Raw genomic sequence first — 14126 nt, forward strand, 5'->3', positions numbered from 1 at the left:
CTACTTAGCCTTTCAGTAACCAAGGTGTCTAAGTGAAATGTACAACAAATGGATGCCAACCCCACCTGCATCACTAAAGTGGTAAATAGTCACACTAATTAATAAGTAAAACTTGATGTGCTCCACTCACGTAACTCAGAGAACAGTGAAAGTAAGTTGTGTTCAAATGTAAGATAAAGAAGCAATGAGACAAGAGAATGGTGTCTCTTAATCTAGTGATAATAATCCACATGATGAACCCAGGCATGGTAGAAGAAGACTTAAACATCATCAAGAATGGGAAACATTTATCCCAGTTGCAGTATGAGGGGGTGGAAGCACTGAGAAACATATGCCCCAGCCACAGTGAATAGGTTAAGCTTTCTTATGCAAACTTTTATTCACACACATACACTGACATTAAAACTTGCATCTCTGGGTGAAAATGCACATCATTACCTTTTTCACAGGTGCATTCAAATTTTAACAAAACTTTTTTTTTTTAATGACCAGTGTATGTCAATACACTTAGCACTAAAACATAGTTTAAACTTAATCCTAATATTATCTAAATGGCATATTTAAATAAATTCTTATTCTTCACTTCTCTGTGTCATATGACCCTCTGTATTCTGAATTATAACATTTGCTTTTTCTCTTATACGAGCTAAGAGTTCACCAATTACATACACATGCTATGGATATTTATAGGTCACAATATAAAATAAGATCTTCTCACCTTCTCAATTTTCTGATATAAATTTATCACAAACACTACACATGCTCCTCCCAACTCTTCATACTCTTAAAATCACTTATTTGTTCATGACTACTTATCAATGGTACACTCATAACCAACAGAAATATAATATTGCAAACTGCATGGTTCTGATATTCTATTTTGTTTTCATCATAAAATCCATTATGCCACAAGTAGATAATGTATGTAGACTGATATTGGAGCTCCAAAAGTAATGGAATTTTAACCCAGTTAGAAAGCCAGATAAATTTCAAAAGTTTAGGAATATTCTATTGTAGTACCAAAAATATTTGTGTTTTGCATCATATACTGGAAAGCTACATAAATTATTTTTCAGCAATAAACATAGAAGGGAATAAAAAAGCTTCCAAAAGCAGACACCTGAATGCAAACTGGCTTTGGGCTATAGTGATAAATTTCTTGTTCTATATGTATATTTTTGTTCCTTGGTATATATATCTTTTGGTAAAAATAAAATATTCAAATTAAAACCTATTACACTTTACACAAAAACTTAAATTAATAAGATGTGTGTTGTGAACTGACACCAAACTGTCTACAGTCCAGTTGGGTGGTATGTTTTTGTAATAATTGAAAGTAGTTTGATAGTTTAAACAGCAATAAAAAAAACATAAATAACATTAAATTAAAGCAGTTGTAAAACGTTAAGAGGCATAAAACTCTTTACAATAAATAATTCTAATTACCTATTACAATTTTCAGTCACTATTAAAAAAAAAAGGATAATTTGCATTTTATTACTGATGTTTCAACTTTTATACTAAGAACTATTTTGAAATCCCAAGGTAGATTTTTCAACTCTAATATACTCTGAAATGAGAGAGTATCTTGGCTCTTTATGTAAGGGATGAAGTGCAGCCTAGTTGGATCAAATATAAAAAGTTGTACTCAAGGTGGAGTTTATACAGATTACAACCAGGAGTTTCAAAACAGAAAGATTTTAGTTGGCAGTTGTTATAGGCTACCTAATAAGACAGGTGATGTCATTAAGAAACTGAATAATGAGATCAGGGTTATAATTAAATATACTAGTGCAAAAATTAACATACTTTAATTTTGTATGATGGGAATTAAAACTTTTATTAAAATAGAGAACAATGTTTCAACCTTCTTAGCTCATCTTCAGGTCAACAAAGATGGCCTAAGAAGGTCAAAAACATTGTTCTCTACTTTACTTTAATAAAAGTTTTGATACCCATACCAGCTGTCTTGCAATATTTTAACTTCAAGTGAGTTTCTCATCATCATGAAATACTTTTATTTTACACCTTTAATGGGATTGTATGGAATCAATTAATCAGAAAAAGATTTCTTGGAGTGGTCAGAAAACCAACCACAAAAGATAAAACTTTAGATTTACTGTTAGCCCTTACTGAATAAAATAATTGCACAGTTCAAGTGAAGAAATATCAGGAGAAGGTTGATAATTGCATAATCAAGTTCTCAGTTTTTGTTTTCAAGTTTCAAAAACTCAGTTCTAAGTCGAAAAGACATAATTGAGATGACATGGTAGACATGTGGAAAAATGTTTCAAAATAAACTGCTTTTAATTCAAGATAAATGAGTTACTAAAAAAAAAAAAAGCAGAAAAGGATAAAAAGAAATATTAAACTTTACTGTCTACTAAAGACAAATTTGATTATAATGAATAAAAGTAATACATTTGAAACTGATAAATAGGATGGCTGCAATGTTATCAAAGAACAAACATGTATCAATCCTGTGTTATTCCACTGAATGTAGAGAGAATTAAAGGCTTTACTCTATAACGGTAGAAACATTTCATTTTGGTAATCATTACAACAGTCTTTATTCTAGACAAAATTAATTTGCCAACAATTTTAAGGTCATTTAATAACTCAGTTAAATTATTTCTCTGCATCAGTAAAAACAGAACTTTATATGATTATGTCATCACTTTCAAAAGTACCAACTGCTACCCATTAAATGAATTACTGCAGGTTATAAATTTGTTGCTTATACACATATATATATATATAGCCTAAATCTTCTAAGCTGGTCAAGCTTCTTAAGACAGTATTGAGTTTATGAATAAAAATATCATTAAGATCAACAGTGTAGACAGAAGAAACAATGTATTCTAATCTTTATAATTAGATATCTTAGAAAAGTATATTCACTTAGATATACTGAGAGAATGAGTTTTAGCTTCTTTCTCAGTACATAACCGACTATAATCACAGTTTGTTATTACTTGAATAATAATCCTTTAATGGTTTTCACAAAATGAAAAACACAGAATGTCTGAACAAAGCTTTCTTCAGGTTTTAAATGACAAGAAAAATTAGATATACAAGTTTCCATCTTTCTTTTTATATCAAAAGGCAGTAGATAGGTATTTAAATGATTTGGACTTCAAACCCTATAGGCATCAGAATGATATCAATCATATTTTTCTATTCTGATTTTTCAAGACTGGCTGAGGATTCAGGATACTGTCAAATGGTTATTGGGCCATGGACACCAGTGACTAGCTACAAATATGGCCTAAATACTGGAAAATTTAGTGTAACTCCAAATTTTAAAAGAGATGATAAAAGTTATCTAAAGAATTGAAACTGGGAAAAGTAATTGTTATTAATGAGCCCTTGTTACAAGTGTAGTGCCTCAAGAGCCACTGTTTTGACCTTTGTTTTACTTTCTTGTTTATATTAACTATAGTTACAAGTATTAGTAAATCAAAACAGTTTATTTATGTTAAACTCTCAGGTATTTCTAGCCATACTGAAAATGTTGAGGGAATTATAGAACTTACATAAATAAATAAATTAGACAAAAAACCATTAATTATAGTTAGTGTTAGAAAATAGTCATTGTCATAATTTGGATTATGTTTAATGCAGATAGGAACCTGGTAAATAGCCTGACTGAATAAAAGAATTTTGCTGTAGTGGTGGATAAGTCACTCACACCATCAAAGCTGTGCTCTATTGTTAAAGTAAAGCTAATTAGAGTGTATTTAAGAGAAAAATTAGTAATATTTTTACCTTCAGTTGCAACTCTGTTAGCACATAATCATTACATACACACAACTTCTATTAAAAACAACTTTCCTGCTATTTCATGCAATCACCTCATCTAGACTTAAACAATGGTAGATGATGTAACAAACATATCACAGATACAAAGTTATTTATTGTTAACTGGTATGTGACACACAATTATCTTGAAAGTTATACCACCATATTTTGAGCTGCAGTAAACAATACTTACCTACTCTTCAGTTAGGTGAAGAGTTTTCTCTATTTGCAGTTCTTTATTAGCATCACTTAAACATGTAACATCACACTGGTGGAAATCTAACCAGTATCCACTAGAATTGCCTTTCACCATGTGAATGTCACTTGTGCTGCATTTATGGAATTTTGTATGATTCAGCTTTATAAGTTAATGGAAGGTTTCTTGATGTCTTTATGTAAGCTAGCTGAAGCTATCATTACAGAACAAAATCATAAATTTAAATGAGGTAACTATTCTCTGTATGTATTATTCACTATGCCCTACTTCAAATACAAGGTACAATTTTGGTCACTTGTCTAAGAAAAAATACTGACTTATTGAAAAGACTTTTATTTTTTTATTTGAATTCCTTTTCAATTTCAGTTTTTTTATATTTCTTCAAAATGGTTATTAACTTCTTCTGTAGCAACATGTACACTTTGGTCAACTTGTACATTTACATTCACACCTAGTTTTGAAAGATAACTTTTTCATCTCTATACAAGTTTTTTTTTATAATTAATCTTTATAAATGCCACACTTTGGGAACTATTTTTTTCCCATTTCTTCCCTTTTTCTGGAGATGAAGTCTCCTATTTACTCATCTTTTTGCTTCTGTTCAATTACAATCCTTATAAATACACATTTAAGACAACCTTATCTCTCATTGTTTCCAATACTTTATTTTTATTTTAGTTAAATTCATTTAATACATTAATTCATAATTGTACAAACATATCAAGTTCTAAAACAGAAATACTAAAAAAGGAGTTTCTAATGTAATTCCTTTTTTATATAAAAAATACATGCATTATATAACATAAGCTTACAAGTTGAAATCAGAACAACTAAGATATTCTCAATGTTTTCAGGCACCAAACTGTTTCTTTGGGGACTTAAGATGATTCTAAAAATTAAAAATGACCTTTCTACACTGACTTGTGTCACTGGAACAGCATGCACAATTACAGCCAATTTGAACAAGTCATCATGCTTTATCTCATTGTGATTCACCATGAAATTAGACTGCTGTATGCTGAAAATCTTTCGAATTTCCAAAGTCCTTCAGAGCCAAAGCAATAGCATTTTTTTGGAGTAACTGAGTTTTTCTTGCTTTGTGCAGCCACTCTAAGCACGTTTTCTTACTCACCTTCTGATGTACAATATGCTATCTGCTCTTCTGATTCCGAGTTACCTGAAGTTCAAGTCTAGGATTTCGTTGCACATAAATTGCCATTAGGTTTTATCAAATGATTTATGGCTCATTCCCGTTCTGCTTCAGATAATACTAAATCTGATAACGAAGTTAGTAATACTTAATTTTTACATCTTTTTCCCTTGTAATTATTACTTCTATGATGTTGTGAGCCAGCAGACATTTATTTTTCGATATTTAACTTCTGTAAACAAACCACACCTAACAGAAGTCTCCTAGAGTTAAATTTTCCTGAAACTGTACTGTAGCTTTTTTAATCAGTTCTAATAGGTGCATAATTTCTCCCAAGACTAGAAAAAGTTTAAAGTCCATTCCATTTATTTTAATAAACTCTTCAATAAATAGTTCCACTAAACAGGATATCATCACACATATGACAGGCATGTGATATTTCTTTAAGATATTTATTATAGCTGCAGTTTGCAAAATTTTAGACAATTTTTGCATCTGAGATAAATTACTTACACACAGTCCACCCAAAAATATGTTTCACTGCAAGTTGCAAAGTGTGAGCAGCACATTTAACAGAAAAACATTGCCTAGTTCAATATCATCCAGCTTACTTGCATCAATTTCATCATGAACAGTCTCATTTCCTTCACTGGAAAACAATTCCACAGCTTTAATCACATTTCTAGCATTATCAGTAGTGATAGAAAAATCTGATTTACAGTTAAGTTGCATTTTGATAACACATTTATATATATTCCTTTGATGTTTTCACCCAACTGAGCTGAAGAGAAGTTTGTAACATCTAACATTTCATATAGATTGTTTAGTCAGAGCATTCATGATGAAACTTTGAAGATTGGACCTCAACTGCCTGTTGTGGAGACATGCATACAGGACGATGTTTCGAAAGTCTTCCTCTAGACTTGTGTTTCCACAATAGGCAGTTGCCATCCACTCTACAAAGTTTCAACTAACATTCTCATTTGAAGAGTTTCTCTATTGATGATCTGGGCATTAATGGCTAGCACAGATCCAATCAGAAAAATGCAAAAACAGTGACCAGAAAAATGTGCAAAGGAAGAGTCTTCCTCGATATAGTACACATTAACTAGGTAGCATTCGCTAAATCTCTCAAGCTTTATCTACAGCAGATGAGTCCTAAAGGGACAATATAAAGCCCAGTGTGCAGCTTTTGACAGTTCAGTTGGAACTTAGTGACACAAAGTGCACCCATCAGTTAGGTTCTTTTAGCTCACTCCAACATTTCCCTTGACATTTCATTGGTGTACTTTGTGTCATATACAATAAAAATGTTACATGGTTAAAGATTTGAATTAGTCATTTTGTAAACAACACAAAAGAAATAGCCAACATACCAAGTAACTGTGCTGTGTATGAATGTTTCAATGTGAAAATAGAAATTTATTTTGGTTTCCAAAGGAAAAAAAGACATGAAAAGGCAGTGGATACACTCATGCAGACATAGTGACCACATCTACACTGATAATGCTCTCAACATTTCACAATAAATGATTATGCTGATGATACGAAGTTGCAACTTTTAGGAATCCAAAGAAATAAAAAACAACTGAAGAAAGATGCACTGCCATCTCTCTTCTTACACAAATCTACATTGGTGTTAAGTTTAAACGTGTTCATTTGTTGAATAAATAAACTACATGAAAATTATATGTTATTAATCAATATAATGGTATGTCTTAACAAACCATCTTTGCATTTTTAACATCTAATGGACTTGTTTATCAAGAAATAAGATATAAGCAAAGATTCCATGAACACTGTAAATAAAGTAATAATAAAATTACTGAGCAAATAAATGGCTTCTACCATGGAATACAGTCAACAGAGAATCTCTCTCATATGGGACAAATATGGTATCGCACGAATGTACTGATGAAACATACTAAAAGATCAGCAGTACTGTTGAATTATGCAATCATTACTACCAAAATAATTTCAATCTTCCTTTGTCTCTACTGGTTATCTTCTTTTCTGCTATATTCTATAATGTTACACTTGCACTGAACAGATTATGAAGTGTCATTTGGTCTTTAAAAGCTATTCCTCCTGATAGCACAACCTCTCTACTTTAAGATACAAATTGTAACTAAAATATATAAACATATAAACGACTAGTATGGATTAAGAAAATTCTACGTATAGAAGGGAACAATATTTCGACCTTCTTTGGTTATCGTCAGGTTCACAAAGAAAGAAAGTGACTGACCGATAGCTGACCACATGTTTGAAGAGGGTTGTGTTATTGAGTGTGGGAATGTACAGGACATGCTTAGATATTTGATTATACTTATTAATATGGGTATAAAGGTGTTCCTTTGTATTGAATTATTTTGTTCACTCCTCTACATAGAATTTTCTCAACCCATACCAGCCGTTTTCACATATATGTTTTTATCGACAAGTGGGTTTTCTCATCATCATAAAATTGTAACTAAATTATAACGTGCAAAAACTTCTTATATCATTACATATACTATTACTAGTTAAAAAGGTCAATTTATTTACTCAATTTTCTGTTAAAAGTTTACTCTAAACCAATCACTTCAGGTAAAACATCTTTTTCCATATTTCAATTTCATATTACTTGTCATCACTGCGCAGTCATTATTTAATCCCTAAACTTTTAAAATTATCCAGTTTTTTCGAAATATTTTTTACTTTGATTAATCGACATATTCTAGAAGACCCTTAAATTGTGAAATTATCATTAATACTATTAACAGTAATTATTAAGCAAAAAAGCATGAACACAGAGGCTTGAACTTGAAACTATCTTGATTTTTACGCACACTACGACGTAAGTACATTAAGCCTGCTTTATATATTAGTGATTAGGCCTAGCTTCGCTCGCACGTTATAATAGTTAACCAATAAACAAATATGCTAGGATGATATTTTTATATTTGTCTTTCAAAACATGATTTTTAAGCAGATTTCTAATTGTAGAAACAATAACACAAATTTTACTCAAACATATAGCGCTACTACAAGAAATACATTTTAAAAAGAACACTTACGCGATACTCAGATAAAGTTCTTTAATCAATATCACCTTCCGATAGTTCCCCTATCGGAAAAGTTTAATACTTCACGGAAGCCCCCTATATGTATGTGTTTCTCTGATGCTTTATATATAAAGAGAAAACTAATCAAATATTTCTTGAAATATAAGTTGCTTTGGATGTTGTTGATTTACAAAATACAAAACGTGCATCCTTTTTCATATATAAAGCTAAATATGTCTAACTTTTAACAAATTGCACTTCGTGTATCATTATTGTAAGTATACTTTATTTCGATTTCTGTTTCCTATTAATTCGCGTGATGTTACCAAGAATACTGTTAAACATTTCTAGCCACTTCATTTTATTTATTTATTTGTGGTCAAAAAGTTGCCAAAGACAGCTGTCAAAATTGAGAGAATGGAATAAATATATGTTTGATATTTCTCTGATTTTAACAAAAGTCAGGTGAGAGAAATCATGGTGGTGAAGGTGCTCGACTTCGAGAGTCGCGGGTTCGAATCCGCCAAACATGTTAGCCCTTTCAACTGTGAGGGCGTTATAATATTACGGTCAATCCCACTATTCGTTGGTAAGATATTAGCTCAAGAGTTGGCGGTGGGTGATGAAGACTAGCTGCATTCCCTTTCGTCTTACACTGTTAAATTGGTTTTGTTTGGAAATTTCGCACAAAGCTACTCGAGGGCTATCTGTGCTAGCCGTCCCTAATTTAGCAGTGTAAGACTAGAGGGAAGGCAGCTAGTCATCACCACCCACCGCCAACTCTTGGGCTACTCTTACCAACGAATAGTGGGATTGACCGTCACATTATACACCCCCACGGCTGGGAGGGCGAGCATGTTTAGCGCGACGCGGGCGCGAACCCGCGACCCTCGGATTACGAGTCGCACGCCTTACGCGCTAGGCCATACCGGGCCGTTAAATTGGTGATAGCTAGTGCAAATAGTCCTCATGTAGCTTTGCGCATGAATTCAGAAACAAACAAAGAAATTAGTTTTTATAGATTTTATCTTAACCTGCTATGATTAGGAAAATCTCATGCAATATTTCCTCAATAATTTTAATATTTGTAACATATTATTTGACTATTTAATTTTAAGAACTTAAACTTTTAATTCTAAGTATTTTTATTGAGTAAAGATTTAATAAAAGTAAAGAAGAAGTAAATCCTTTTATAAATACTTAAATAAAAACAACTGGATCATTATTTTAAAATTAATTAATTGAATTTTAATAATTCACTTCTTTAACTAAGTGAGATGACTTATATGTCTTTATGGTAGTCTCTGATATCTAGTCCGTTCGTTTCATTAGGTGTAGTTCGGATTTTAAAATATGAAATATATCATAATAAGAAAAGTATATACGCAAAATAAACCAATCAAAACATTATACAACACTTACAGCAAAGAACAATACTTTAAATGTTCCAACCCATTTCTTTCCGATACACATATACTAGTCTTTATCTGTTTATTTATTTTATTTAATGTGTCACATCGACTCATATTGTCTTTTATTATTTTATCATTTCCTCTTATTGTAAATGAACCCGATATCCATCATACACCATATGAAATATGGGAGACAAGTACCCTAATTAGCATAACTAAAGGGTTAAACCACCAGTAATTACCAATAAATAACTTTCAACAACTGAAAGTACCGTATATTTAGAACTACAATGATAATAAACCATGCACAAAATTTATCTAGCCTTCAGAATAACAAAAAGTTCATGGATGTAGCTTTTTCAGGGACCGAATTTGAGATTTATTGCAGGTGGAATAAAAAGTCTTGACTCTGGTCTCAAGAAAGTTAAATATAAAGCTAGATAATCAGTCAGAGTATTTTATTTCTCCGTTTACATTTTATATAAGCTGGAAACTATTGTGATAGAGAATTGAAGTTATGATACGAATAATAAGCAAAACTGGGGTAAGAGAAAAATTTTAGATAAAGCAAACAAATTATGAACCTCACGCTTAAAAACCGTCGGTAATTCGTGAAGCTCCATAATTACAAAATTGAGAAAACAAGATAACACTCTCTTTAACAATACGTAATTTGTTATATCATATCCGTGAATAAAAAAAGTTTTTCTTTTTCTCTTCTAAATTCGGAAAACAAAATGTTTTAAGGAAACAAGATGATATTACAAGTGAGTGAACAATTATCGATGCAAGTGAAAAGTAAAAGAAATAATTACCCCCCAAAACGCAAACAATCAGCAGATATGTCAACTAGGCAACTGCATAGAGCCAGTTATTCTACGGGCTGAGGGCTCTCCCAAAGAACACAATTTAGTTGTACCAGCTAATTACCAGCTCACTATAATCCATGGGCGATGTGTTGTAAGCATTATTTAACATTTGGAAATTAGGTACTGGTAATTACAGATTGACCAATGGACACACTGGGAAAATCTCGGCGCCTTGGAAAGTCACATAAAAAATACACTAATGTACTCTTTGATAGATTGTTTAGGCAAAGTATTCATTACGTAACTTTGTAGAATGGACGGCTACAAAGTTTCAACATTAATGTACTGTCAGTACAATATATAGAAATAATAAGACGTCTATTGTCATCACGTTAACTTTTAAATTAATATGTGTGTTAATTCTTCTGATAATGATGTGCATCGAAAAGGGTTTACTTATCAACATTTCTATTGAAGTCTCTTTTCTATCTTCTGAAGGACTCATCGGTATTTTCAGACTTTCTGTTCGCACGAACTATGTTAGATTAGTAATTCAATGTCAAATTACATTTACTTCTGAATTATGTATCTTTGTTATTTTATACCATATTTATGTCTCCTCTTTAGCTTTTCTCGCAGTAGAATTTTAGAGTCCAATCAGTCTCTGAGTAGTAGTTTTGTCTCACAGTATACTTTAAGTTACTGAAAAATATGCCGATTCATCAACAAAACGTTGTAATACGAGATTGTACTGTGTTTTCTACTCCCTTAGTTAATGTGCACATCTTTTTCTATTATTGTGTTTTCATCGTTTTCCTTTTGGACACATTAAGATGTTTAAATAAGTTATTCAACTTTCTCTTTCACTAGAAGCGTGTTCAAGTTGATTGCTTGAGCGATCAAAGAACTTCTAAGTATATATTGTATCATGAAATAGTTACATTGTATCCATCTTGATTTTAAGTTTGGGTGATACTTTGCAGCTGTCACATATAAAACACACATATCACGATGCCATTTTTAAATTATTAATTGCAAGGAGAACGTTGCTTATTTATACAATTCTGGAATTTCTAGAATCATTTTTTTCTAATGTTTGAAAAGAGCAGTTGAATCTTTTTGAGTCATAGCCTCCTTGTGTCTTCCTTGTTTCTTCAGCGGTATGTCTCCGGATTTACAACGCTAAAATCAGGGGTTCGATTCCCCTCGGTGGGCTGAGCAGATAGCCCTATGTGGCTTTGCTATAAGAAAAAACACAAACACACCTTGTTTCTTCCTGTTCCTGTACTTATTGTTTACGCTTTTTTTCTTGCGACTTTGGTGACTGTTTGTGTTTACTTCAGTGAATAAGTTGCTTTATTTTCAATTTGACTTTCCTTGTCTTTTTCATTCCATCTGACACAAACTACTGTACACTTTTTTCACAATAGGTTTACTAACGTTTCAATTTGCGGAGTTCAGGCAACTGTATACAAGTGTATATTTATATATTTCAAGAGAATATTAATACTGAAGAGTTAAGTAAAACAAAACAAGCATTATAACTTCACAACTGTTGAGTTTTGTAAAATGTGTAATAAATTACAATATTTTATCATTACTGTCTAAATACTCACACAAAAATTAATAGTTAATGTATTTAATAAAAAAACTTTAAATAAAATTATTAAACTATTCTGTAATAAATATAAGAATTTATTAAATAAAATAAATAAAGACAAATAAAATTTAGAAACTTTACTAAAAATTTCAGGAAACATTACCGCAAATGAAGACTTGTGTGGATTTTGAAAATTAATAGTTAACAGCATACTTAATGGTTATGCTAGGCAGCACAGATAAGTCGTTGGGACCATTCATATTGGCCCGGCATGGCCTAGCGCGTAAGGCGTGCGACTCGTAATCCGATAAACATGCTCGTCCCAGCCGTGGGGTGTATAATGTGACGGTCAATCCCACTATTCGTTGGTAGTAGCCCAAGAGTTGGCGGTGGGTGGTGATGACTAGCTGCCTTCCCTCTAGTCTTACACTGCTAAATTAGGGACGGCTAGCACAGATAGCCCTCGTGTAGCTTTGTGCGAAATTCCCAAACAAACAAACAAACAAACCATTCATATTGGTATAATTAGTTTATTGGGCTACCAATGTAAAGTCTTTCAACCATAATAAAGTCGGGAATGCTAACTTCAAGAAGTAAGTTTACATACCCACATATGTTAGTATCTTATTCTTATTAATTTTTCCTTCTTATTTTTTACTTTGTCGAAAAGTCACCTTCCCGCAACGGTCTGCAGGCATTGAAGGGCGATATAGATGTGGGACGTTGTGGGCTTGAGCACCCACATTTCGCTCTCCTAATTTATATTTCTATTATTTTTATTTACTTCTTTGTATGAAGCTGTCGAATGGAGATTAAGACTGAAAGAAGGTGTATCCCCACTCCAATGTGGGTTCTTCTTCCCCATTCACCTCCGAAACTGAGGGTAAATTCTATATCCCATATTATTGTCTGTACCTTCGGATCCATTCAATTTGTGTAGCGTTTTTTTTTTTTTTTGTTTCAGCTTCTTTTTGGTTTAAAATCATTTTAGAATTCGCTCTTTTACCTCTGTTAACATAACTATATTAGAAATTGTTAATGAAGATACCAATAGACTTCAACGAGAAAACTTCTACATTTGGAAACAAATAACATTATATCTTTCTGTAATAAACCAAGATTTTAATATCTCTACTGCTTTGGATTTGAGTAAGAAATACTGTGTTGCTATTTGTTTCTTTTTAGATAGCTTCTTCATAAAAATAAGAAAATTTGAGAGAAAATGGGCTGATTTTTCAGAATTTTATAGTAATTTAGATAATGTATTTCAAGATGGCTGGGTCAACAAGACAATCAACAATAAACAAAGATAATAAATCCCAATATACAACAAATTACAAATCCTTTCACTTTGCATACCATATAATCCTCATATGAGTGAAAAATAACCAATATTTGGAAAAAAATGTGTAACCAACCACAATATTCCAGCAAACATCAAATTTATTCAAAAGCCAGACATGAAACTGAAGTCCATACTATATAAAAACTACAGTGTCAAGCACAACACTAACATTATTTATAAAATACAATGCAATAACTGCCATGACTTCTATATCGGACGAACAAGTAGAAAAATGGAAACCAGTTTCATAGAACACACACACACATACACACTAAAAAAAAACATCTTCACACGTTTTTGAACTCGGCAAATCAAATAAGCACAACGTAACTACAGAAAACACCCTGATACTAAGTAGGGGAACAAATACAAATAAACGCAAAATCAAAGAATCTCTACTTATACAAGAACTAAAACCGAAATAAAACCAATATAAAGAAACACCTTTATACCTATACTAATTAATAACCTAACGTATAACTGAAGGCCCAACATGGCCAGGTGGTTAAGGCATTCGACTCGTAAAATGAGGGTGGTGTGTTCGAATCCCTATCTCACAAAAGATGCTCATTCTTTCAGCCGTGAGGGCGTTATTATATGACAGTCACTTCCAATATTCTTTGGTAAACGTGTAGCGAAAGAGTTGGCGGTGTGTGATATTGACAAGCTGCCTTTTCTTTGGTATTACAATGTAAAATTAGGGATGGCTAGTGCAGACAACCCTCGCGCATCTTTGCGCGAAATT

The 14126-nt window shown here is 32.0% G+C and overlaps 1 pseudogene across 1 annotated transcript in view; it reads right to left on the reverse strand.

The window, feature by feature from the left end:
• Positions 1-5752, reverse strand: part of LOC143225655 (eIF5-mimic protein 2-like) — a 36970-nt pseudogene extending 31218 nt beyond the window's left edge. The window contains exon 1 of the transcript XR_013013975.1: positions 5682-5752. The product of XR_013013975.1 is annotated as an eIF5-mimic protein 2-like (transcript). The remainder of the gene's footprint in view (positions 1-5681) is intronic.
• Positions 5753-14126: the final 8374 nt, after the last annotated feature.

Source organism: Tachypleus tridentatus, chromosome 9 (genome assembly GCF_004210375.1).
Source record: "Tachypleus tridentatus isolate NWPU-2018 chromosome 9, ASM421037v1, whole genome shotgun sequence".
NCBI classification, from domain to species: domain Eukaryota; kingdom Metazoa; phylum Arthropoda; class Merostomata; order Xiphosura; family Limulidae; genus Tachypleus; species Tachypleus tridentatus.